Below are 13,702 nucleotides of genomic sequence, written 5' to 3' on the forward strand. Positions count from 1 at the left end.
TTTTTGTCATATATTGAGATTTGCTTATAAAGAATTTTATGTGTGATTTATATATTTGGTTGTTTCTTTGCTCAAATCTTGTGCATGTGTATGAAATTATTTCCATAAAGGAGAATGTTTACCTTTGCCTATATATTAGAGCAAGAGAATTGAATGTTTTCCAGATCTAGTGTAAAATTGTTAATGTAAAACGTGTGACTTTTTGTTAATCACGTGATGCATTCATGCCTCTTTTATCTTGAAATTTTCATTTGGAGAAGACTGCAAACATTCACTGTGGGGAGAGCATATAATGTACTATTCCTTTAAGATACTGCTCTGTTCATATGGAGCTGTGTTGAAAGGAACAAAAAAAATATTTTTACATAAAGAAAAAGTTATGTCAATTGTTTAAAAAATGCAAAATATTACTGCTGCTACAGATGAACATTTTGGTGCCTAAGATGAATAGAATAATAGCTTTGTTTTAATGAAAATGATTAAAATATGAGCATAAAGTTTTCATATGGGATTTGAGCACTTTGAGATAGAAAATGCACGATGATACAAATTTAAAGACTCAAATCACCTTAGAAACAATATAGAATGATGTTTCACATATATGAACAGATTAATATTTTACCAAGAGAAAGAACTTTTATTTGTTAAGTGGAAAAAAAGGAATATGAAAAAGTAGTTTTAATGAAACAAGGTAAAATGTTGGATGATGTTGAGGACTTCTAGCTACATGGGTTTATGGTAACTCAGTTTATTTGCATATAACTATTTGATAAGCAACAAGGGCAAAACTAAAAAATAGAAATAAAAAATTTGAAGATGGCTAAAAAGACTATAGATTTATAAGGACTATAAGTTTCACAGGGGAAATTTGGAGAGTAGTGATCTTTTAACTAAAAGGTGAGTCATTAAGAGTCTGGAGGCTTTCATTTTAGGCATTTAAATAAAATGGAACCTGAAAAAGGAACCTAACATAGGAACCTAAAGACACCTCAGATGATTGGGAAAATATTCTGTTTGAGGTGTGGCAGCTAGAAGAAGTTAGCTGACAGAAGACTTCAGTTGAGAGATCCCAAATTAATGGAAGAGAGAATTGGTTTCACTGGCCAAGAATTATACCAACTGTGACATCTAGTTAAAGGAAGAGCTTCTTTTGTTACTCTCTGCTGCCATTTCTGATTTGAGAAGGAAAAGCAGAGACAAACACAGGCATTGCAGTTACTCTGTATCCTAGTGAATTGGGTAGATTTATTCACCTTTCTTCAAAAGACAAGCTCTGAGTTGTGTTGCTGTGAGCCTGTTCTGGTTGGAGAGGTTGGAGAAGCACTAATTAAACACTTACTATGTACCAGGCGCTCTATTTTGGCCACAGGGGAGAGATTATGAAAAAAGAAGATACGGGAGAAGAAAGGCAATCAAAACTGAGAATAGCTTTGCAGCAGATCTTTAGTGAGAAGAAAAGGGCACATATATATAATTTTATTCTTGTTAGCACCACCATAAAAATGGTAGCATTATGCTAAGATTATATTGATAAGATTAAAATTTGAATGAGTGGTGCTTAATTTTTTCACTTAGTATAATAGTATTCAGGTAGAATACTGTTTCTAGAAAGACATAGGAAGACTGTAGAAAATATACATGAAATAAATGAAAAAGGAAGACAGTGTCCAAAAATAAGATTTATGAGAAAAAGTTGAGAGTTGGGTATGTTCACTCAAGGGAAAAGATGACTAAAAGGGGACTGGATAATGGTTGACAAATTTGTAAAACGAGGGTCGGAATCCAGTAGACTCATTAATCAGTGCAATGGAATAAGAAGAAATAATGAGGCTAAGAGACAGTAAGAAAAATTTAGGTAAAATGTTAGGAAAAATTTTAAGTGGTGACTAAAAAACTATATCTGACAGTTGAAACAGTTACATGAGAACAGCTCATCAACAGTAGAGCAAATTAGAGACAGCCTTCTACCATCATCAATAAGTTTGAAATTAATGGAAAGAGTGAAACCAAAACTCTGAGAACATTCTTTTCTAGGCCATCATCATCATGACTCATCTTCGGAGAAAAAAGACAAGGTGTGCTTGTCAGGAAGGTCAGAGAAAAATTAACCCTAGATCCAAGTCTTGGACAAATATGTCCTGTGTATATCACAGAAGGCTTTCCAGACTTCATATTCACTGACCACATTAGTGTATTTTGCAACAAACTTGAATGGGTCCAAAAAGGAATTAATCCCCATTTAGGAGATCTGCTTCACTAATTAAAATGGGAGCACTTATAGCCCTGCCCTCCATATCCTCTACCTTCACATGAACAAAGCACCAAGCATGAAGATCACCTTCTTAGCAGTAACCAAAACATGCCACTAATATATACCCTTCTTAGATAAACCATGAGGGCAATGATGTCAATAGGGAGAACTACTTATAATTGTCTTGTTATTTAACAAGTTTAGTTTTACATGAGATAGTAGAGAGAGAAAAATAAATGTTTACTTTTAGATGAATTATTCAAAAGAAAATTCATTGAAGATCCAGGAATGAAATGCTCCACTGGTGTCTGCATTTGGGGAATCTTCAAAAGGACTCTTCATAATCTCTGACAGGCAAATGCTAAAAGGTGATTCAATTCACCTTCCTTAATTATTCTTACTAAGGTTAGGAGGAGATGTCCCACTCTCTGCTGTGTATTACCTTTCAGATACTAGCAGCATGCTGGTAAACTATGACACTTGCGAGTGCAGGGTGAAGATCTTAAGAGTGAATTGCCTGTTACTCTTCTGACCAGTGAGTTATTAACAAAACGCTAATAATGCTGAATTTTAGGGATTAAATTGCTTAAAGCAAATTTTACTTTTGTTAGCAATATATTAATTTATTTCAATGAAAATATAACACAAAAGTCATTCAAAACAAAGACATAATGAGTAGTTTAAAGGCATACCAAGAAGGTCAGTGACCATCAATCAGCTTGAGGCTCCCCTCCAACCCACTCCCCCTGAAAATTGTGTAGGAGTGCAATAGCTGAAGCTTAAAGCAAATTTTAATGCCTCATAGCAAGGTGCTAAGGCTGAATTAGAAAGTGGTCAGCTGGCATCTCCATTTACTACCCATGTGACGGTCGGCAAGTAACTTTACCTCCGAGTTTCATCATTTCCATATGTAACATGGAAATTTTAAATATCTCTGTCATTACCTGAGAGAGTTGTTGTAAGGAAAATATTTTGTAAACAATAAAAAAAAGTATATACAGAGGAGCTACTTTTGTTAACTAAAGAAAGTAGAATCGGTTTGATCCCTGGCCAATGTGTTTCCAATCAAAAAGTGAGATTACGCTAGTTCCATTTGCTTTTCTCACATAAAATGTTGTGTTTTCCTATTTATCTTTCATGAAGCTTCGTTTTCAAGTAGGAATATCAACAAATCTATCTATGCATTTTAAAAAATTCTGAGAAGAGATCCATAGATTTCAGTAGGCTGCCAAAGGCTTCCATGACATGAAAGAGATTAGGAACCTCCCCCTTAAGATGAATGAAGCAATAGTGTCTTAAAAATAAATGCCATTTCAGAAAAACGGAGGGAAAAGTTGCCATAGACTCAAGTCTTATCAGAACAGTGATAGCTTTGTTATGCAGATTATGGGACCAAGTATTGCCACAAGACCAAAAAATGAAAGGGAAAAAAACCATGCCGAATGAGAGGCAGCTACATGTCCCAATGGATAGAGTCTATCACAGTGGGAGTACAATCAGGAAGAACCAACTTCAAATCTCTCCTCATGTAACTTAATAGTTGTACGATCACAGGGCAAGTCGCTAAACCTCTGCTTCGGTTTTCTCAGCTGTAAAATGGGGACAATAACAAAACTTAGCTACTAGAATTATTATTAGAATACAATTAACTCTTCCAGCCAGTGGCACTGGCTTCTTGGCTTCTACAAGCAAGACACTCCAGGCATTTTCTCTGGTTGTTCTATGTTCCTGGATTCCCAACTAAAATCCCATTTTTTACAGGAAACCTTCCCTTATACCTGGTAATTCTTATGCCTTCCCTTTGCTAATTATTTCCTATTCATCTTTTTTATAACTGGCTCTGTATATACTTCTTTGCATGTCATCACCCCCATTAAGCTATAAACTCCTTGAAGGCAGGAACCATCTTGGCCTCTTTCTTGTATACACACTGGCACAGAGTAGGGACTGACTATGTTTGTTGACTGATTATGTAAAGTGTTTTGTAAGCTTTAATGTTCCATATAAATAGTAGCTCTTATTCTTGCCCTTTCCTTAGTTAGTAGAAGGAGAACAGATGAGAAAGAGATAAAGCCCTTTTCACAAATTTTTCATTTTGATTATATAATTCTTCTCATTTAAAAAGATGAGAGGGCTCTAGACAAAATTATGTCATGGTGTTTTGAACAGAAACACAGCTTCTTATTTAGTATGTTTTGCTGTGCAATAGGGATAAGGACCTCACTGGCAGATGAAAGAATCTTGCCAAGTTCAGGGACTGTGCTATTACCTGTGATTATAAAAAGGATTGATTCAAAATTTTGCTCAATAGAACAAAACATTTTAAGGGAATCATCTTATTTTTCAGAAGTCCTCAGGTTGTTGCAACCCTAATAAACTGCATTTATACTGTAGCCAATAATAAACAAACAAAAAGAACTTTCAGTTAAACCCCTGCATCAGATGTAATGGTATACTGGTAAATGTTTAACAACCACCTCTCTGGAGGAAAAGTCAAATGTTTAAGAACCATCTCTCTGGGGAGAAAAGTCAAAAATGTTTAACAACCATCTCCCTAGATGAGAAGTCAAATAAAAAAATCAAATGTACCAATGACACACTCTAAGTCAGATCTGCATTATTAACATTTTCTCCAACACTTCCTTAAATCTAGATCAGTGGCATCAGCTCAGATAGGAATGGGAACCACTATATAATATTAACTTAGAAAACCACCTATTAATGTAATTAAGTTTTGCTATATTTTTATCTTGTTAATTACATTTTACAATTTAATGTGGTTTGGATGCACTGCAGAGTGTTGTGGAATTGTTCCAGCCTGAGATGAGTCTCTTTGTCCAAGAGTGACATCCCCCAGCTCCCCATTAGAATAAGCCTACATCTCCATTTCCTTTTTCCCAAGTGTATTTAAACATTCAGAGGTCTCCACGATTCGTCTTTGGTTATGAGAGCAACCAGTGAACTCAATTTATTGATTATTTGCCAACTATAATTAATAAATTGATTATTAATCCCAGAAATTCTGTCGTTCTCAGGCTTTTCATTCATCTCAGCAGGCTGGCTGTTGTCCTAGGTTATGAGTGTGTGGAAGACTTGGTAGATTATAGGTATAACATTTCTGTCTGCAATGAGATTGCCCTAACATGCTCTGAAATTCAGAGTTCAACTGAGCAAAATTGGTCATGAAACAGAAGTCCAGGACAGTTAGTGAAAAGCTGGTAAACCATGACACTTGTGAGTTCAGGGTGAAGAACTTAGGAGTGAATTGCCTGTTACTCTTCTGACCAGTGAGTTATTAACAAAACACTGATAAACTTAAAGCCTTTGGGGTACTTTGGTTTAATTGGTTCCTTTAGACAAAGAATTCCTTTGCAATATCTAAGAGGTAAATTAAATAAGATATTTAAAGACAGCTTGAGATATCTAGCCTGGTGTATGTGGATTAAGCACGGCAGAGAGGGTATTAAAAGCTTTCACAAAAAGCAGTCAGTAAAATAACAGTCTGTTTACTGCAGTTAAGGCCTGATTGAAATGCCCAAATAGCCTCCCATTTGGACTGAGCACATTATCTTTCATAGTCCACAATCTGGGGATGTAACAATCCAACCACACTGGAACCTACTACAACAATACAGTAAAACACTGATTATAGGGCACACCTGGGGAATGGAGAGTTCTGGTTAATTTCATTTTCTCAGCAGCTGAAGGTTAACCAAGAATTCGACCCTTGCACAATGAGTTTATTCAAATCACTTGACTGTATTTTTACCTATGTGACATCACACGAGTCAATACTTCAAGCAAATACCACATGTGTAGCATATCTTCTGTAAGGAGGAAATTTTATGAAACAAGACTTTCTTAGATTCAATTCAATTACAAAGTAAAATAATAGCTAATATTTTTGTAGCACTACAAAGTACTTTGGTCTACAAAGTGATACACACACATATAATTTCATTTGAGACAACAACCTTGTGAAGTAGGTTATTATCATTTTACAGATGAAGAAACTGAGGTTGAGAGCAGTTAAGTGATTTGCCCAGGGTTACAGGGATCTTAACTTTTCTTGTCATGGACCTCTTTGGCAGTCTGATGATCCTTTCTAAAAATAATGTTTTTAAATTCAGAAAATAAAATATGTATGTGATTACAAAATAAAATAATTATATTGAAATACAACTATTAGTTTTTTTTTTAAAGTTTACAAATCATAAGTTAAGAACCCCTTGCCCTATAACCATATTCTTTCCCTTCTTTCCTCATCTCAAAACTGCTCCTTCTCTTTCCCAAATCATTCTGGTTTTACAAAAAACATTGGTGGCCTTAGGGCAGAATAGGTTTTATTTCTACATTAGGGGAGCTTACTGCCTCCCCCTACCTGACTTTAACCTACCAGGCAACTTGGTAGGAATGGAAAACTAAAGCATTATCTTTTCAAATAAATCAGTATGGCAGTTAGATTAGGATGTGCCTTCATAGGTAGCAGGAAGCTGCAAGGGTGAGGAGGCTGCTCAGGCTCCTAGACAAAGGCTGAGGCTTGACTCATCCTCTCCAGCTAAATGTTGGTTATTCCACTGCCCAGCTTCCAGATGGGTCCAATGGTATTCCACCATCAGCACACATCAAAAAAAACAAAAACAAAAACAAAAAAAAAACAACTTTCCTAGGTTGTTGGAAAGTTGGGATTGGTTTTAGTTGGTTTTCAGAATGAAAAAATTTCAAAATTAGATAGAAGTTCAAAGTTAACTATTTCACTGTCCCAAAATCCCCTCTACAAAGTCCCAAGAAGTTACCATGCTTTTGAATAGTTGGTGAAAGATCATATATTTAGAGTGAGGAGAAAACTTAAAGACCAACAAATCCAACACCCTCATTTTTAGATGATGAATATGAGTTTCAAAGACATTCAGTGACTTATCCAGGGTTATAAAATTAGTGGCATTTGTTTCTCAAAGTCCAGCACTCTATCCATAACACTGTCCTGAGAAGACTGAGGTGATCCCAAATAATGAAATGTCTAGAACCTGAGAATCGTAAAGGAAGGCTAGGAAGCTGAAACTATACGCAACTCCTTAACATCACTGAGTTTAACAAGCAGTATGTTTCTAAATTACAAGAACCTTTTAAATGCCTTGTTTCAGTTATAGGATAGGCTCATAACATCAGAAAAATATTGTTTTATGTTTTGGGAAGTTTTAGGTGAAGAGTGACCAGAGTAACTAGTTGTCAATGGGCAACTTATCCCATATAGTAGCAATGTTGCTAATGGTCTTCATGAATTAAGAGGACTCCATTTAATTCAATATGCAATTAATGTGCATCTGCTATATATGTAAAAGGCAAGGAGTATCATGGATGCAGGGGTGGGGAGCCTGCAGCTTTCAGGTCATATGTGGTCTTCTAGATCCTTGGGTGCAACCTTTTGACTCAGTCCAAGTTTTACAGAATAAATCCTCTTATCAAGGGGATTTGTTCTGTGAAGTTTGGATTCAGTCAAAGGGCTGCACTTGAAGACCCAAAGGGCCACATGAAGCCTCGAGGCTACAGGTTCCCCACCCCTGGGTTAGTGTATAGAGAGAAGCCTTCAGTATCAGGAAGACCCAGGTTCAGATCTCATATTTGACACAACTAGCTGGAGACCCTGGAAAAGGTGCTAAAATTCTCACTGCCTCAGAAAATTCTCTAAGACTATAAGTTAGCTTAGCACAGTATCTAGCATGTAATAAGTACTTATTAAATACTTCCTAATCGATTGACAACTTGAAGAGCAGTTGCTGAGGGGAGTTTGCTCACCAAAAGATCCTCATACCAATGAAATTACAAATCTCAGTTTTTAAAGAAATGTACAAAGAACATGCTAGGCATCTAGTAAATAGCAGAGGCAAAGTCTGAACCCAGCTGTTTATGATGGCCAGCCTAGCACTTCACCCACCACACCTTGCTGCCTTCATCAATCAATTAATAAGTAATTATTCAGGGTCTCCCCTATGCCAGTCTGTGTTGTGCACCAGAGAGACAAAGACAAACGCAGGTAAATCATCCCTTGCTCTTCTCTTTTACAATATTACTGTAATGCATACTTAAATGACTCCTTCCATCCTTACTCCTAATTTCTATTGCCTCCTTTCCAAGAAGCAAACAGGAGAGCTTTCTTTTAAATCAAGATCTAATTTAGAATTTCCTCTCCAACAAGAATATACTGAAGGTCTTACCACAATATAAGCACATTTCAGCCTGAACAACAAGGCGCATCTGTAGTTGGGCATTCTTGTTAGAGGAAGCCATTATAAATATACCAAGAGGAATGTCAGATTAATCATGAAAAAAAGCCATTTTTTTTAGGATTTGACAAAGTAAAATTGAATCTACTCTTTTTTTACATAAGATGTAATAAACATTCACACCAGTATAAAATTGACTTAATTTATTGAAGGTTTGAAGTTCTACTTTTATGTCATTTTTAAGATATCTCTTTTAAGTATTTTTATCAGGAATTAGGGCTGCAAACAAGAAATATACAACATTACATATGGGGCAAATAGTCTAAATCACTCCACATCTTACCTTTGGTGAGTCTTTTAACAAATCACAGAAAGATTCCATGCTGGGGAACATGATCATATATAGAAGGATTTGGATGTGGTTTATCTGAACTCTAAAATAAAAAATAAAATAGATTAATAGCATCTTGTTCAGGATTGCTTACAGCAAATCAATATATAACTCATACACAGAGGGAGTATAGAGTAAATGCTTAATGAATACTAGTAAGCATGTTGGGTTCTTTTTTTTTTTTTTTTTTTTCTCTTCTATCTAAGAATTTCAAGAGCTCATATATTGGGCAGGCAGGCTACATAAAGTCTATTCCCTATCCCCTCGCTCTCTAACCAAAGATATTATCTTAAATTTCTCATACTTACAAGGGAGTCAAAGCATTGAGAGATGTGTAAGAATTCATTAAATGTGTCCACAAAATGACTTTGGTAAACATTATGATCAATTAAATAAAAGAGGGGAAATTGTCATCAGGTTTGGAATTACAGAAGCACCAATCTTAGCCCATCTCAGAATGATACCATTTTGGCCTCCCTATGCAATTAGAAAAAGAGTATTATACATAAAGAAGTTTTAGTCTTTTAGTAAAGACCAGAAAAATGAAAAAATAACCATGGAAAGGTGAAAATAACCCTGGATATGGTTTATCAAACAACCTGGGTTCAAATTCTGGCTCTTCTACTTATTACCTGTGTGACATCTCTAGGAAAGCCTTGCTTTCTTCCTCTGTAGAATGAGATAACAGGTCTAGATGACCACTAAAGTCCCTCCCAACTCTAAACTTTGATCCTATGATCCATTACAGGAAGAAGGAAAGATCAGGATACATGAAAATTAATATTCTATAGAAAAACTCTAGTTAATAAAAACAGATTGTAGAGGAAGGTACATAAGTAATAGCAATATTCAACATTCAGATAAAGATATGAAGTATATCCAAAAAGCTTTTCTAATTTATTTTCAGTGTCATCAAACATGACAATAAGGAGAAATAGGGGCAAGAATCACCTCAATTTTGTAAGTCAAAAATCTTGCATTTGGGGGACAGAGCCAAGATGGTGGAGGAGAAAGACATACCTGTAGAAGTTTTCCCACATAGTTCATAAAATACCTGTAAAAAATGGCTCTAAACAAGTTCTAGAGCAGCAGAAGCCACAAAACAACAGAGTGAAGAAGATTTCCAGCCCAAGACAGCCTGGAGGGCTGACAGGAAGGGTCTGTCACAAAAGGGGTGGAGCAGAGAGCAGCCCAGCATAGGCCATGCAGCACAGCAGGGATAGGACCTGGAACAGACTTCAGGGAGCCACCAGCAGTTGTAATTCCCAGATTTCTCAACTCACAAATGCCACAGACACCTTGAAAGGTCAGAAGGAGGGCTCCTTCACCCAGGAGAGGGGAACACAGTCTGGACCACTGCCAGCAGCAACTGCATCAGCAGCATCCATTTTTGGAGCTCTCAGCTTAAAGACCCTGGGGGAATTGAGCAGCTGAGGAGGAGCACTAGCTTGGTGGAGCTGGAGGCAGTTGTGGAGAGGGAATTCTACTCCCAGATTCAGGGCAGAAAAGTTTTTGGTTGCTCCCAGACCAGTGTGCAGGCCAGGAGAGGAGTAAACTCCTCTCCCTTGATTGTGTCACTTTGGAGGAACTGAGAACTTACAGGTCCGCAGAGCGTACCCTCCTCTTGACAAAGGACTCAAAAGTCAAGTAATTGACTGGGAAAATGACAGGAAAAGGGGAAAAATAAGACTATAAAAGGCTACTTTCTTAGTGAACAAGTATTTTCTTCCATCCTTTCAGATGAGAAAGAACAATGCATACCATTGGAGGAAGACATAAAAGTCAAGGCTTCTGCATCCAAAATCTCCAAAATAAATATGCAGCAGTCGCAGGCCATGGAGGAGTTCAAAAAATATTTTGAAAACCAAGTAACAGAGGTAGAGAAAAAATTGGGAAGGAAAATGAGAGCAATGCAAGAAATTCATGAAAAGCAAGTCAATAGTTTGCTAAAAGAGACCCAAAAAATGCTGAAGAAAATAATACCTTTAAAAATAGGCTAACTCAACTGACAAAAGAGGTACGAAAATACCAATGAGGAAAAGAATGTTTTCAAAAGCAGAATTAACCAAATGGAAAGGAAGTTCAAAAGCTCACTGAAGAAAACAGTTCTTTAAAAATTAAAATGAAGCAGATGGAAGCTAATGATTTTATGAGAAACCAAGAAATTACAAAACAAAACTAAAAGAATGAAAAAAATAGAAGATAATGTGAAATATCTCATTGGAAAAACAACTGACCCTGAAAATAGATCCAGGAGAGACAATTTAAAAATTATGGGACTACCTGAAAGCCATGATCAAAAAAAGAGCCTAGACATCATCTTTCATGAAATTAGCAAGGAAAACTGCCCTTGATGTTCTACAACCAGTAGGCAAAATAAATATTGAAAGAATCCACCAATCACCTCCTGAAAGACATCTGAAAAGAAAAACTCCTAGGAATCTTGTAGCCCAATTCCAGAGTTCCCAGGTCAAGGAAAAAATATTGCAAGCAGCTGAAAAGAAACAATTTGAGCATTGTGGCAATACAAGCAGGATAACCCAAGATCTAGCAGCTTCTACACTAAGAGGATCAAAGGGCTTAGAATACGATATTCCAGGAGTCAAAGGAACTAGGATTAAAACCAAGAATCACCTACCCAGAAAAACTGAGTAAAATATTTCAGGGGAAAAAGTGGTTATTCAATGAAATAGAGGACTTTCAAACATTTTTGATGAAAAGACCAGAGCTGAAAAAAAAAATTTGACTTTCAAACACAAGAATCAAGAGAAGCATGAAAAGGTAAACAGGAAAGAGAAATCATAAGGGACTTTCTAAAGTTGAACTGTTTACATTCTTACATGGAAAGATAATATTTGTAACAATATTTGGGTAGTTGGAGGGATTACACACACATACACACACACACATACATATATAAACAGAGAGCACAGGGTAAGTTGAATAAGAATGAATGATATCTAAAAAAATAAAACTAAGGGGTGAGAGAGGAATATATTGAGGGAAAATGGGAAAAATGGAATGGGGCAAATTATCTCTCAAAAAAGAGGCAAGAAAAAGTGTTTTCAATGGAGGAGAAAAGGGAGGAGGTGAGAGGGAAAACATGAAGCTTATTCTCTTCACATTTGGCTTAAGGAGGGAATAACATGCACACTCAATTTGGTATGAAAATTTGTCTTACACTACAGGAAAGTAGGGGAAAAGGGGACAAGTGGGATCAGGGGGATGATAGAAGGGAGGACAAATGAGAGGAAGGAGTAATTAGAAGTAAACACTTATGGGGAGGGACAAGGTCAAAAAGAGAGAATAGAATAAATGGGGGGCAGGATAGGATGGAGGGAAATACAATTAGTCTTACACAGTATGACTATTATGGAAGTCTTTTGTAAAACTACACATATATATAGCCAATATTGAATTGCTTGCCTTCTCAGTGAGGATGGGAGGGGAGGGAAGAAGGGAGGGAAGTTGGAACTCAAAGTTTTAGGAACGAATGTTGAGAATTGCTTTTGCATACAACTGGGAAATAAGAAATACAGGTAATGGGATATAGAAATCTATCTTGCCCTACAAGAAAAGAGAGAAAATGGGGATAATAGAGGGGATGGGTGTGATAGAAGGGAGGACATATTGAGGGAAGGGGGTAATTGGAATGCAAGGTGTTATAGGGTGGAGGGAGGGGAGAGATGGAGAGAAAATTTGGAACTCAAAATTTTGTGGAAATGAATGTTGAAAATTAAAAATAAATAAATAAGCATTTCAAAAAAAACCTTGGATTTTCAGAGGTGCCCCAGGTCAGAACAAAATGAAATGAAAGCCATACCCAGATCTCCTGACTCCTAGCCTTATGCTTGATTAACTGGACTACCAATATTCTAACGCTGTGTCTGAATTCCCTAAATAGTAAATACAGGTAGGTATATCTATAATATAATATAGTATATATAATATATATAGTATGTAATATAGTAAGTACAGTTAGGAGAGAGAGAGATGGGGAGAGAGAAAGAGAGAGAGAGAGATCTTTAAAATCAGTCAATTAAATGCAGATAACAATGTGACCAAATTAGCTTTATGGCATTATAAAGATCGTGCATTCTCTGCAGAATTGCTTTGAATACATTACTGCGTACAATTTATCTCTGCTTGTCAAAATCTATCTTTTGTTGTTTAGTTATTTCAGTTGCGCCCTACTCTTTGTGATCACATTTGCTGTTTTCTAGGTAAAGATACTGGAATGATTTGCCATTGCCTTCTCCAGCTCATTTTGCAGATGAGTCAGCTGAAGCAAATAGGGTTAAGTCACTTGCCCACAGGCATACAACTAGGAAGTATCTGAGACCAGATTTGAATTCACAAAGATGAGTTTTCTTGACACTAGGTCTGGCACTCTATCCACTGTGCCACCTAGCAATCCTCAAAATCTATCTATAGACTATCAATGTTTTCTTTAAATATGATAAAGAAGTTACAAGGGAAATCACATCCCTATACTATAATAACAACCATTTTCATGTTTAACAAGGAAATCACCATAGAACAAAGAGTGGTGACAAATTTTCTGGTCCGTATAATGCCCAGAATTCATTTCACACCAAATCTTGTTACTTATATGGTTTTAACCATTTCCTCCTTAAACAAATTATGGATAAGTTCCTCAATTTTCCCCATAGGAAGGACTAAATGACTAATAAATTTATGTTCATCACCCTCATAAAACTTCTCAATAATATACTTGAATACATCAGGATCAAGCAAATATATTTTTCCCTCAAGAAATTTTTCTTTGTTTTTTAAATTTACTTTTGATTTATGGAATAAATCTAACATTTTCAT

At 36.1% G+C, this 13,702-nt stretch overlaps 1 protein-coding gene across 1 annotated transcript in view; it reads right to left on the reverse strand.

Annotated features, from left to right (window-relative positions):
* The window catches only part of IQCM (IQ motif containing M), a 522,295-nt gene that overhangs the window by 482,100 nt on the left and 26,493 nt on the right, over positions 1 to 13,702 (reverse strand). The window contains exon 3 of the mRNA XM_072621220.1: positions 8,819 to 8,909. The gene's annotated coding sequence lies outside the window, so the exon portion shown is untranslated. The remainder of the gene's footprint in view (positions 1 to 8,818; positions 8,910 to 13,702) is intronic.

Source organism: Notamacropus eugenii, chromosome 6, assembly GCF_028372415.1.
Source record: "Notamacropus eugenii isolate mMacEug1 chromosome 6, mMacEug1.pri_v2, whole genome shotgun sequence".
Taxonomy (NCBI): domain Eukaryota; kingdom Metazoa; phylum Chordata; class Mammalia; order Diprotodontia; family Macropodidae; genus Notamacropus; species Notamacropus eugenii.